This window comes from Urocampus carinirostris, chromosome 3 (genome assembly GCF_059441175.1).
Source record: "Urocampus carinirostris isolate Australia breed hairy pipefish chromosome 3, RoL_Ucar_1.0, whole genome shotgun sequence".
Classification (NCBI taxonomy): domain Eukaryota; kingdom Metazoa; phylum Chordata; class Actinopteri; order Syngnathiformes; family Syngnathidae; genus Urocampus; species Urocampus carinirostris.
In genome coordinates, this window is record NC_142351.1 from 46,831,654 (window position 1) to 46,845,404 (window position 13,751).

General features: G+C 38.4%; 1 protein-coding gene across 3 annotated transcripts in view; it reads left to right on the forward strand.

Moving 5' to 3' along the window:
* Window positions 1-278: 278 nt before the first annotated feature.
* LOC148369866 (forkhead box protein J3-like) overlaps window positions 279-13,751 on the forward strand; it is a 153,455-nt gene continuing 139,982 nt past the window's right edge. For all 3 annotated transcript variants that reach the window (XM_088332094.1, XM_088332097.1, XM_088332096.1), the window contains exon 1: window positions 279-585. The gene's annotated coding sequence lies outside the window, so the exon portion shown is untranslated. The remainder of the gene's footprint in view (window positions 586-13,751) is intronic.

Consider the following 13,751-nt stretch of genomic DNA (forward strand, 5'->3'; position numbering starts at 1 on the left):
ACCATTTACCATTTACTTAATGTCATTTACATATACATTTATTGGTTCATTTATAAATTAATGTATATTGTGTTAATGTATTTATTAAGTTATTCATTAGGATTATTTTTATTTATTGATTTACTTATTTTTGTATGTATTTCCCAAGAAAAATAAGGTGTGACTCACTTCATGAATATTAGGGATTAAATATTTTCAAGTGCCATCATCTTTCGTGCGGCAGTGTACGAATTGATTCAATCCGTGCTTCGGCTGGCGCTGCAAGTAGTTCCGGCAAATTAGCGGCGGAGCGAAGTCAGGAGAGCGGGTCTCCAAGCAGCCGACTGGAGTCAGTCAGAGGCGGACCGAGGCCCGATAAGCGTCCGTCATGACAGTCGCATGAGCAAAGGAACGGCTACCGGCTTGTGAGTGACACGACTGCCGAATGCCGAGCATGCAATCCCGGGAATGAGAGTTAAGAGCAGACGCCAACCTGGAGCTTTTGTCGTCGAGTCACGTTGGGAAGTGCAGCACAGCCACTGCACGTCTGGAGGTTCGGGACCGGCGTGCTAAATATTAAAATCAGCTTCTTGTTCACTTCTCACGGTGAGTCGTCCGCAATATGAAATGTCAGATGACAGGTCACAACAATTTCCGGTTCTCACATTTAGGGAACACGGTGATGTTTTAGCATATGACTCAAAACATTAATCCACGCATGCAAATCATAGTGTCATCTTTTTGACCAAATGGGTTTTTGGTAAAGTTAACTTCTATAACATACATACCTGTCAACCTCCATGGCTCCATGCCCTTACAAACTATCGTATTTTCCCATACAAAATAATCTTACACCATTTTTTTTTTTTTCAAACGTGTTTATTTAAGTAGTTTAACATGTTATATTGTACATGTGTTTTATTATATCATATATTTTAACATAATGTTACATATATATGATACATTTTGTTGTGAGATACTGAGTTGCTCGACATTAATGAGGTTTATTATAAAAAAAATAATTAAATAGCTTGGACGTTCACCGTATGAGGAAAAAAATACACGCACATATAATTAAGTTGAATAATACATTTTCTGGCAGCACGGCGGCGCAGTGGTTAGCGCTTGTGCGGCACAGTTCATGTCATGGGAACCTGTCGTGGGTTCAAATCCAGCTCCAGACTTCCTGTGCGGAGTTTGTATGTTCTCCCCGTGCTTGCGTGGGTTTCCTCCGGGCACTCCGGTTTCCTCCCACGTTCCAAAAACATGCATTTCAGGTGAATTGGCCGGTCCAAATTGTCCCTAGGCGTGAATGAGCGTCTGAGTTGTCTGTCCCTGTGTGCCCTGCGATTGGCTGGCAACCAGTTCAGGGTGTCCCCTGCCCACTGCCCGGAGATGGCTGGGATGGGCTCCAGCCCCCCCGCGACCCTAACGAGGATAAGCGGTACGGCTAATGAGATGAGATGAGAATACATTTTCTTATTGAAATTATGAATTCATTCTCTGCATTAAATTATTGTTGGTAATATACTGTTTAAAGGGAAAACCACAAACCTGTCATTTTTCATTTTCTCATTTTACACTTTTTTTTCTTAACTTCTTTATACAACATAGTAATTCGTAATATAATGCTTCATAGCAAGTGAGCCGTTTGAGAGCCGTCTCTCTTTAATGAGTTGAGCCGAAAAAGCCTGTTCTCTAAAAAGAGACTGACTTCCTTTCACTATACAACTACCACGGAATGGTGCATGATGGGAAATCCCCAGGCAGCAGACGCATGCGCACAATAGCATCAAACCGCTCGCTTCGTTTGCAACGAAAAAAACGATACCGAGATGGAGGCTACCGTGGCGAACTCGTTTGACTTGATTGATTTGCAGTTTCATGATAGTAGGTGTATACTGGATGGTACCCATAATTGACAAATTTGAATTTTTCCGTACAGATTTTCCTGTACGCCGCACACTTCTTAAAATGCATAATAAACGTACTTGGTATGGCAAAAACGTACAGGTTGACAGATATGAACATAGGTCGGGAACGTATGGATCGTGAGCCAGATATGGCTCTTTTCATGTGTACATCTGGCGCAGAGGTAAAATAAGGACCGTATTAATCTTCCCCGTTACTTTCCAATTGTAGTGTATGTGAAGCTAATACAACAGTCTTGCAATTGTCCGGGCCAAAATATAAAGGTAAACGTTTCACCTACAGTTTACACTTATACTGCTCACACTAACAGACTACGATTCTAAGGAATTATTTATTTGGAAGCTCATTAAACAATCTATGTTCACTGTTTAAACCAGAGGTATACAACTTTTTTCAACCTGAGAGCTACTTTTTGTTGCTATTTAGCACCCATGATGTACATTTCTAAAATAATTTATTGTATTACTTTGTTGTTACAATGTTATTACCAGGTTTATTATTGGAAGTTGGGTTAAATAGACACAGTCAACCACTAAAATCACAATTTTACTTGGAAATAACAATGACCCAGTACTGGTGGCCTGTATTTCGAAAAGGTCCACAGTCACATTTAGACATTTCATGATGATAACCCTCAGAACAAACTGTAAACATCTGGAAACAACAGCCAAGCACCCAGAGGGTTTTTGATAAAGGGTAAGCAGACTGGGTGGGCAGATCTCTGCACACATAGCGCTCTTCACTACAGTAAAATTCAGACTATAACCCGTGACTTCTTTCCCAAGATTTCAACCCTGTGAGTTATACAATAATGCAGCTAATTTATGCATTTCTTCTAACGACCGCCAGGGGCGCCCGAGCACTAAAAGTAAGAGTGAGGTGGAATATATGTGTCGAGGAAGACCCAAGTATAATGTAACTTTGCACTTTGAGCATGAATAAAATTAGCATAAACAGTCTCTTAAAGAAAAGGTGTCAATTGAAAGGGGAGGGCTAACTACTATATTGGGAATAATTTTACGAGTCTGTTTATTTGTAAACAGAATTAATGTGGCGGAACAAACTGATTACAAGAAGCAACGTCCAACAAAGCAGAAATGTTTCAGGCGGGTTTCGATTTATCTGTTCGCATTATTTTGTTTTTTGGAGTAAATATTTTACACAGTTGGATTCTATGGATTGTCCTTCATGTAATGAAGCCATTTTGTGGACATTCAAACAAGTTGAAGGTGGCCAGGGGATGCAATGGCGAGTTACGGCGGCTTTAAAGTTTTCGGGTATCTTGTCTCAGACTGATTGTTATGTCCTCTGATGAGTGTATTTTTGAAATATCTAGAATTCCAAGAGTTTAAGCTTTCCAATGATAGGTGGCATGACATATTTCAGTAACTGGTAACATCGTACAGACACGCATTTGTTTATCAAAAGTTTGAATGTTAAAGTGGAGGTACCGTATATTATTGAAACTCTTTCTGTTTATCGTCTTTCTTTGTAAGTATCTCGTGTTTAAATGTGAGCTCAGGCAGCTTATAGTCAGGTGCGGCTTACATTTGTACAAAATTGTTTTTCTTCTAAAATTCTACTTGGTGCGGCTTATATTCAGGTGCGCTCTATAATTTACGGTAAATACATCTGTATCCCTCTCAGTTGCAGTATTTTTTGACATTTTTACAAAATAATTCTCCTCGCACCCTGTCTCGAAACCACTATTAATGAAAAAATGGCAGTCAAAATTAGCCTGAACGATCTTGAGTAACTGCAGGAAATAGACAAATTTTAAATTGTATATTTGTTGGTATGTGACAACACCCCTGTCGTTATTATCTTTATTATTATTACATAGACTATATCCATTATCTGCACCGCTTATACTCAGTGGGGTTGCAGGGGTGCTGGAGCCCATCCCAGCCATCTCCGGGCAGTGGGCAGGGGACACCCAGAACTGGTCGCCAACCAGTCGCAGGACACACAGGGACAGACAATTCACTCGCTCATTCACACCAAGGGACAATTTTGACCGGCCAATTAACCTTACATGCATGTTTTTGGAATGTGGGAGGAAACCAGAGTGCCCGGAAGAAACCTACGCAAGCACGGGGAGAACATGCAAACACCGCACAGGAAGGTTGTTAGCTGGATTTGAACCCATGACCTCAGAACTGTGCCACACAATCATCAAATGTTGGACAGTGAAATAAAATGCTGAATATTTTTTTTTATTTAATTCTCCACCAGCTTTGTAAGGCTGGCTCTTATTCAATTTAAAGTGCTCCACAGACTCCCTTATAGCAAACATAGGCTCCATAAGTTGTTTCCCAATTCAAGTGATGAACATTGTAGCAGGTGCTCTCAAAGTCCTTGTCACCCAACCTATATGCTTTGGTCATGTCCTAAAGTAATTGAATATTGGAGGTCATTTTTTTGGCTGCATTTCCTATATTTTAGGAAAACATATCAATCCATCACCGTACATAGCCAGCTTTAGCAGGTACCCTGACCATCTCTCAAAAACTGTTATTCATGATAACGTTTTAGCCTTCCCTTCGTTGATAGCCCATGGGAGGATTCTACTTTAGTGGAACTCCTCAGAACCACCTGTCTTTAAAACATGGCTACACGATATACCGTTTTGTTTAATTTAGAAAAGAATCAAATTTCATCTCAGAGGATGTAAAGGTAAATTCTATTCTCATTGGGCACCCTCCACTATTTTGGAATGCTCCCACCTGACAACATAGTATAATAGACCTGGATGTCGGGGTCTGGTGACTCCTAACTCCAAACTTTGTTTGGTGACCCCAGCCCCCTCACCCCCTTTTTTAACTATAATTATCCTTTTATTTCCTCTTCTTTTTTCTTTTTTTTTGGGGGGTTTATTTTTTGTGTTTTGGTATTTCAGAGGCTTGTATGTTTGGCGAGTTTGCTTTTATGACTATTGAGTATTGTTTGATTGAGAATATTGTATATCACACTTTTCTATTATCTATTTTTCTTTGCAATGGGGAGAAAAGCAAAACCATGTACCTGTTATCTTGAAAGATTTTGTCTTTGCTTTCATGGCTCTTGAGTGCAATACGGTCACTGTAGTAACCTTTGTGGGAGTTCAACAGTGTACTGACACCTTGGTATGCTTGCTTCTCAATACAATTGTCCATGTTGTGAATTGAAGTGTTCAGTAGTAGTAGTCCCAACTGTCTTTTTCATGTGAACAGGGTCTGCAATGTGATCAACGCTTTGGGCGACATATCGATGAAAAAAAAAGTCTTTTTTGTCAATGATATCTACGTTTGGAAACATTGTATGAAACTAGAGTAGATTAGTGGAGTAGTAAATAGGCAAAATATTTACAAAGTAGTGCTTTGAGACTGGCATACGTTATATAATAGTACAATGAAATAACAGTGCATCGTAACAGTGGTGCAATGAAAAGTAGTGCAATAACATTTAGCAGCAACAAAAAATCCTGAATAAGTCACAGAATATATATTTTTTATTAAAGCTCGTTTAAGGTGCTTTTGGCCCTGGGAAAGAAACTGTCTCTGAGCCGGTTTGTCCTGGTTTCAGGGGACTTGTAGGGCCAACCAGAGGGGCAACAGGTCAAAGAGGCTGGGGTGAGAAGAGTCTTTTTTAATGTTAAAGGATCTGTTGCGGTATTGCAACCTGGCAATGTACTACAGAATGGGCATAGAGTAGCCAATGATCTAACAAGATTGCTGGACGTGATACCGAAAAGTTGCAAAAAAACATCAATGTGTCTTATTGATTTAAAGCAGCAATGTCAAAAATATGTCCTGCGGGCCAGATCCGACCAGTTGAAAGTTTTTTTTCCTGCCTGCCATATATTTCTGAGTACAGTATGTTTAAAAAAGCCGCCAGTCAATTTTCTCAAAAGCAATAAATTCAAACCGAATGCTCCCTCCGGCCACTAGAGGGTAGTGTTGAGTTTTTTAGGTCTAAACTGCACTCAACTATTAAAATAAACCAGTTAACACATTCAATGCCAAACATCAAGCTCTTTTTTTCCTACATTATTTGTGAATAAATCTGTTGTGTTGGGAAAAGATCCTTTGTCACCCATGAGTATAGGATTTAGGGTAGGTTACTAATTTAGGCGTAATGATGAGGCACAACACTGAAAAATATGGCTAAAGATTTGGACTTTACAATCTTTTACTGCCTCAGAACAGAAGGTATGGATCTGACCCAAAAGCCAGAGTTTGTTATCTCTGATTTACAGGGACTCCAAACTTTTTCGAATGACAGTTAAATGTCCACATTTAAGTCTAAATTTGAAAAAAAAAAAAAAATTCCAATCGAAAGGAAAGGAAACACTATCAAGCAGTTGGCACCAGGTGGCTGCTATTGATTTCTGCTTGCAAGTGTTAAGTAAGGTTAGCTATGGACTCAGTGGGACAAGACTGCAACTAGAATTAATGAATTTCAATGTAACGAGCTGGTAAAGCTATGAGCTGTGGCGTTTGTTTTGGTGTCCATTTGTGTATGCGGCGTTTTGCCGACTCGCAGCTTACACCAGCCTATCAAAGTTGTGCACACTCGTCTCGCAAACATTGCCCCTCCTTAATTGGTTGGTGCCATTGTAACCCCCTTCAGATTGGCTGGCGATGTTTAACCCCAAAGTCATGTTTGGCCTAAAACTTTGTGAAGTCAATAACAAAGTGTAACTATGAATCCTTGAAAAAAACACAGTGATTTGCGGTTAGACTATCGCACTACGTCACATAGCGATATCGATTTGATTTCAGGTAATCATGCAGCTCTAGAACAAACTGTAAACCCCCAAAAACGCAAGCTAAGCATACGAGAGCAGTTTGATTGGATGAGCGGTAGGGGCAGACAGAGTGATGCACAGAGCAAAAGCACTCCCCTTCTGTCTCTTGTCCAGTGCTGTCTGTGCCGAAAGTAAATATATCATTATCCTCGTTCGCAGAATTTTGTGACTTTTTTAAAAAAAACTTTGCTCGCACCTTAAGATAATTATTTATGAAAAAAAAAGACAGTTAAAATGAGCGTTAATACTCTTGAGTACCTGCGGGAGGGAGACACCTTTTAAGAGATATATTTAAATGTGACACAAGCTCTGGCACTATTATTATTTAATAGATTTTTATCAAATGTCACTCAGTGAAATAAAATTCACTGAGAAATAAGCTTTTGTCTTCAGAGCTGGTTTAATGGTTTTGTTAATTTTTGTCTTATGGTGTTTGCTGGCTCCTAAAAAAATATAGATAAAGGGAATATTTCGCTTTTATGGCTCTTTGAGTCATAAAGGTTCCCGACCCCTGATCTACAATCAATAACTTGCTGCACCTGCAGAGATTTTGAGAAGCTTGTCATTGCTGTCAACAGGACATTTTGCATGATTTTAGGTAATACTTTATTGTTGGTGTTGACTGTGTATTGTCTGTTTATGCCCTTGCAACATCTATTGCACCTTGTTCATGTGTGCCTACTTTTCATAATGTTGTATTGGTAGTCTGTGCAGCCCTTTGAGACTTTTGTGATTCAGGGCTATAAAGATAAACGGCACTTGTAGATTTGACAATTGCAGTGTAAAGGGTTTCTGGATGAATTAAATGAGTGCCAAGTTATTTGTCTAAATAGGTCCGAAAAAATCATGGCATGTAGAAATAACTTGTGTAACAACTTGTAATAATAATACTAACTGTAAATTACAGATGAGGTAACACAATACAGCATATACTCTTGCTGTGACTGAATGCTTGTGCACTTTAATTCAAGTGAAATAAACTTACAAAACATGCCAAACACGTTTATGACGAGAAATGGCGTGCCTGGAGGTGGTCTTTTAATTAATATCAGCACATTTTGAAAATAGAGGACATAGATTATAAGGGACAGTCCTCCTAATGGTAAATATATATATATATATATATATATATATATATATATATATATATTAATAAAACACTATATTGTCGTTCCCCTACTTACAAACATTCGAGTTACGAACAACAGTGCATACGAACATTTTTTTCAGGTTATTGAAAAATATCCGGACATTGCCGTTAGTCTCATTTTGTATTGTGCACCTTTTTCCGAGTACAGGACAATACTGTAGTGCTTCTTTCCGCCGCTACCGGGGTGTGGCGCTGTGAGAGCTTACCCAGCATCCACCAACTTCCTTTTCTATCACAGTCCCAGTTCGTGTATAAACATACTGTACTGTAAACTTTTTTACTGTTTAATATCTTGTGCATCCATTCAATATGGTTGGTGTAAAGTGTTAAGAAGAGGTGAGCCTTTTCATTTGAAATGAAACTGGAATAAGGAAGCTTGGTGGCAGTAGCCCTAATCTTGAGGCTTATCTTCCCAAACTAAGTTAAACTTCACTTTATCTTTAGTAAAAATACAATACAGGTTACTTATACACGCCCTAAACATACTTATACAAACCTTAAACATACATTCCATGCAAAATATAGCACTGAAGCAACTTATGAACCAATTAAACTTACGAACAATCGTCCGGAACGTATCTCGTTCGTAAGTCGTGGAGTGTCTGTATTGATTTAAATAATAAGCAAATATAAACAAACTATCATTCAAACATGCATTTAAAAATGCTCATAAGGTAGAGAAATGAGCATTCATTTTGCATAACACGAGTCTTACCGAACAAGCACAGACATCGTTGTCTGCCTTCTTTCTGCTACAGATTCCCCAAAACCTCCAAAACGCTGAAGTAAAATGAGAAGTAAAATGGTACATTTGGTCACCATAAGTCTCTGTAGTTTGTATTATTCCTTGTGCTTCTTAGCACTTTTTTTGCGTTGGACTGCACCATACAAGGACGTCTAGAGGTCAAATAATACTCGCGGTCCCTTTAAGGATGGGTGTTTCCCAATGCACACCTTTTTTGTTTTTGATATCTGAACCCACAATGGTAGTTGATAAATCTTGGCTTAACACACACTGCTATTCTATAGCATATGAATAACCTATTTTTTTATGTTGACAATATCTGTATTATTTGTTATTGCAACATCCTTTGAAGCCTGGTCATCCTGGAAGGGGGATTACCTCATGTGCAATCACTTCTCAAGGTTTCTTCATTTTCCTCATGTTGAGGTTTTTGAGTTTTTCCTTGCACTCGTGGAGGTTTTAGATCAGGGGATGGTGTAATAATAGTCTGTGGTTTGCAAAAGTCTGTGGTCTGTGCAGCCCTTTGAGTCTTTGTGATAAGGGCCATACAAATAAAAATGACTTGACTAGTGTGATTGCAACATCCTTTGCTGTCTGGTAATCCTGCAAGGGGGATACCACATGTGCGGACCCTTCTCAAGGTTTCTTTTCCTCATGTTGAGTTTGTTGGAGTTTTTCCTTGCCCTCATGTTGTTTCCAGATCAGGGGATGGTGTAATAATAGTCTGAAAAAAGGCTGTGTAATAACCTGTGAAGTCCTTTGAGACTCTTTTTGATTAAGGGCTATACAAATAAATTAAAGAGTTAAAATAAAGAGTTAAAGAGTTACTTGACTTGACTTGACTACTGTCTGGCATCTAGTGGCTACTTAAAATGACTGACCTCAGATCAAAGGAATGGTAAACTGCCAGTAAACACATGCAATGTTAAGGAACATATTTGTTGGGATAGGAAAGTATTTTTATGTACTCACGCTACTTTAGGTATGGGTGGCTATAGGTATTGGTCTCTGGAATAGGTAGGTATCTGAAAAATGTAGTATCTAACATATTTTAAGATTGTAGGAAGTGAATCAATACTTGTATCGTTGATTATTAGGCAGTTATGTGTTAAATACTGGTAGGCTGCCCCATACCTGCGCTACACTGGGGAAAACATGGTTCAAAATTTTGAAGGTGAAAGGTAATATTCTGTATTATTTTTGCAGGTTTTTATTTTGATGAATTTCTTATATTGTTCATGGCCCTGTTACACACACCCTCATTCAACACAATTTTGGAGTTGATGTAATGCGGTTCAAAAGAGGTGTCTTTAACCTTACTGTAGACAATGACAAACGCTGTAAAGAGTCATTGCTGTTAATCTTGTCGCATCATGGCGATTAATCCCACTTTTATATTTGGAAGGGGAGGAAAAAATGCAGACAAGGTGAAAAGTACCAGTATCTGTGACTGTGTGGATTTGAGTTTATGGTGCAGTTAGAGAGCTCACCACGCTCTGGCTTAGGATACGTCTCTAATTCCTATCAAGACAAGAGCTGTCTGAACAGATCTCTCTCATCATTATTTGTTCTGAGATTTACTTGCGCTCGTAAGTGGTTTTGATCGAGGGTAATTTGGCTTTTTAATTGCTCAACATCTGCTGCACGCTTTGCTGATTGCCATTGTAGACTTTCTCAGTATATCACTCTTAGAAACACCCCCCAACCCAATTGCTTTATTAAAACATTATGCAGAAGCACGTGAAGAGATGGAACCCTCATAATGTTTTACTGATTTGTGTTTTAGCATCGGAAAGGTCGTTGTGATTACCATCGATGTCAGTAAGTGTTAAGTGGTAATGACTTTTTGAAAGTTGAATCAAGGGTTATTTGTGGATTCGCTACATGTGACTTTTTTTTGTTGCCAAAGAAAAACTAAATAAAATGTTTTCAATCCGTCTTGCCTGTCAATATATTTTTGGTCTACTTAAATATTCATTTTGACGTTTTTTTTTTTCTTACGATAATGCAACCGGAAACGCATTTTCCTTAAGATGACAAACTATCTAAAAATATTTGAGGGAAAGTATTTCTTGTGCAGTTATATATTTGATCTATTTTCAATCCTCGTATCTTTGTTTTAGGTTGCTCCTTGGCAGATGTCTACTGATATATATGCAGGAGAACTCAAATTGTAGTCTTTAAGTTGTTGTAGACTGTGCTTTTTGATTTTCATTCCACAGCATCTTAATGCTTCTGCTTGGTGTATATCATCTCCTCATTAAAAGCCCAAAATAGACAACTGTTTGATGTGGGGAGGTGCCTTAACCACTGTGCTGACCCATATATCATACAGTATGCATGCTATCCTCTGTAAGTTGGCTTTTAAAGACCTTAAAATATTGCTACAATTTTCCTTAGCTGTATCGCCTAGTGATAAAAACAAAATCTGGAAAATGGATAACATGCATTGGAAGAATATTTTGTTGGATGTAGGGTTAATCCATTTGCTACATATACTCCCCCTCTCTTTAACAGCCACAGACAAAAAGAAGGAACCTGGAAAGACTTACCGTTTGTCCCACAAGTCCTTTTTTTTCTTTGTTTTTGTTTCCTCTTGAAATTTCATGCAAGCAGAGTGAACCAGTTTCCTATAGTGTGTTGCACCTTGTGTAGTGTTAAATACAGAAATAGGAGCAGCTACGGAGCCTTTTAACATTGTGCGCCCTATGGTTGTGAAAATATGGTAATCTGATTTCGTGCGTTGGGTTATTTCTTTTATGAACAGCTCAATTTCCACATAGCTTTTTCGCAGTTTTAATGATGGTCTTGAACTGTAGTTCCCAAATGAATCATTTATTATATTTTTTAATTATAAGCCTCGTGAATATGTTGCTTTCTATGTGGCATTATCTTGGTATTATTCATGAGAAATATGCTGTGTGTATCAATACATAGATCCTTTCAGTCTGTATGCCTGGCAAGCAATGTACCTGAAATACTTTCTGGCAGAGGTTGATACAAAAGAAGATGCATCAAAAAAACAAATTTTGGGGAGTAATGGGTAGAAAAGCCACTATACCGTAAAATTCAAACTAAAAGCCGCGCCTTTTTCCCCAAGCTTTCAACCCTGCGGTTTATGCAATGATGCGGCTAATTTATACATTTTTTCTAACGGCCGCCAAGGGCGTACAAGCAGTAGAGGTAAGAGTGAGTCACGTGGAATATATGTGTCGAGAAAGACTCAAGTCTTATGTAACTGTGTGCTTTGTGCATCAATAAAACTAGCATGAACAGACCTTTATCATGGAAAAGGTGTCAATCAAAATGTGATTGCTACCATATTGGAAATAATTTTACTAGTCTGTTTATTTTGAAACAGAAATAATTTGGAGAAACGGATTACAAGAAGCAACATCCCACTTATCAAAAATGTTTTTTTCAGCATTATTGTGTGTTTTGGAGTCAAAATTTTACCAGGGTTGATTCTATGGGTTGTCTTTGATGCAAAGAGGCCATTTTCGCGGACATAAAAAAAGTCAAAGACGGCCAGGGGACATAATGGTGAGTTACGCAGGCTTTATAGTTTTCGGATATCTTGTTTCAGACTTATCATGATCTTTTTTTGATGATCAGTATATTTTGAAGCCCAAGAGTTTAAGATCTCCAAGACATGGCATGATGTGTTTTAGTGACTGGGACCATCTCACAGACACGTATTTCATTATCAAAAGTCTGGCAGCCCATCGGCGGGTCGTCGGAACGTTAAGGGGTTAAGGTACCGTTTATTATTAAAACTCTTTTTGTGGACCGTCTGTTTTTGTAAATATCTCCTGTTTCAATGATGGAATCCTCTTTTATTCCATTTGGGTAACAACGCCAACATTTTCTTTCCTCTCCTAACTGCATCAGGACAGAAGATGATGACTTTTAAAGAGCTCGTTTAGACTGAACTGTTCAGCCAAAGAAGGCAAAGATTTCGTCATGAGCCTGATGTAAAGCCGCTCGAGTATCTTAAGCATGGAGTGGCTGCGCATAGCTCGATATGTTTTAATAAGTTACAATTGTGAGACATTTTACATATAAAACACTGTAATTACAAACAACCACAAGAAATATGTTATGCTTTCAAAAAAATGGAACTGATTCTCCATTATAAGGCGCAACAAAAGCTTTGCTATGTCTTTGAGCCGGGGGCCTTGAGGTTTTGTATGCTTGCTTCCATTATTAATGCTATTCACAAGCCAAACTTTTTAGGTTGTTGCAGATGAGGGCTTTAATCTATTTTTGCTGTAAATTAATGAATTTTTAAAGAGGACTAGTCCTTGTTGAATAGTCTTGGATGAGGGCTTGTATTTAGAGCTGTGGTGACGCAGTGCAATAGCCCCCTTTCCTGCGCTGCACCATTTCACAAACATCTTTCTCCCGGGACCTTCCGTTGAGGGAGTTTACTGAAATGCTGCAATTCTATGTTTTATTTATGACCAGATATGCCTTTTTAACTTTTTCATTTTTATCAAGATCTCGAGTCATGATCGCTCATAATCCCCCCCACACTCAAGTCTGCTGTGGTAAATATTCAAAGTTGGTAGCCTTTGTCTACGTCTGCAGCTGTTTGAAGTTTTATGCTTATCTCTTGTTGAGCTTTTAGTGCATTTAATGACTTATTGTAGGGACTCGAGGGGCTTTTCTACATTGTCTACTCCCCAACTAGGGTTATTTTCAGTGATGATCCCTAAATAACTTGTGAGGATTGTATGATACCAACAAGTGCCTAAGTGGTTATGTGTACCACCCCTCGTTGGTCTATAGGTCTATTGAGTTATTTAGTAATTTTTAAAAAATGTGTGGCAATGCAGTAAGTGATTAAATACTGGTGTAACTCTGGGACAAAATGACTCAACTTTTTGCTCTTAGCTTCAACTATAACTTTACATAAAACTCATTGTAGCTGCTTGTATGGTTCTATATTTTCCAGACTATAGGGCACACCTGAAAATCCCAAATTGGACATAAATTTAAATGTGCGCCTTAAAATCCGGTGTGCCTTCAAATTAGACAAAATTGATAATGCTTTATGTTAGATTATGATTGAGTGATTTTTGTTCAGTTGGTACATTTTATCGCTGACCACAATAGCATAACAATGGTGGCAACGGGGATCAAACAGGAAAGCA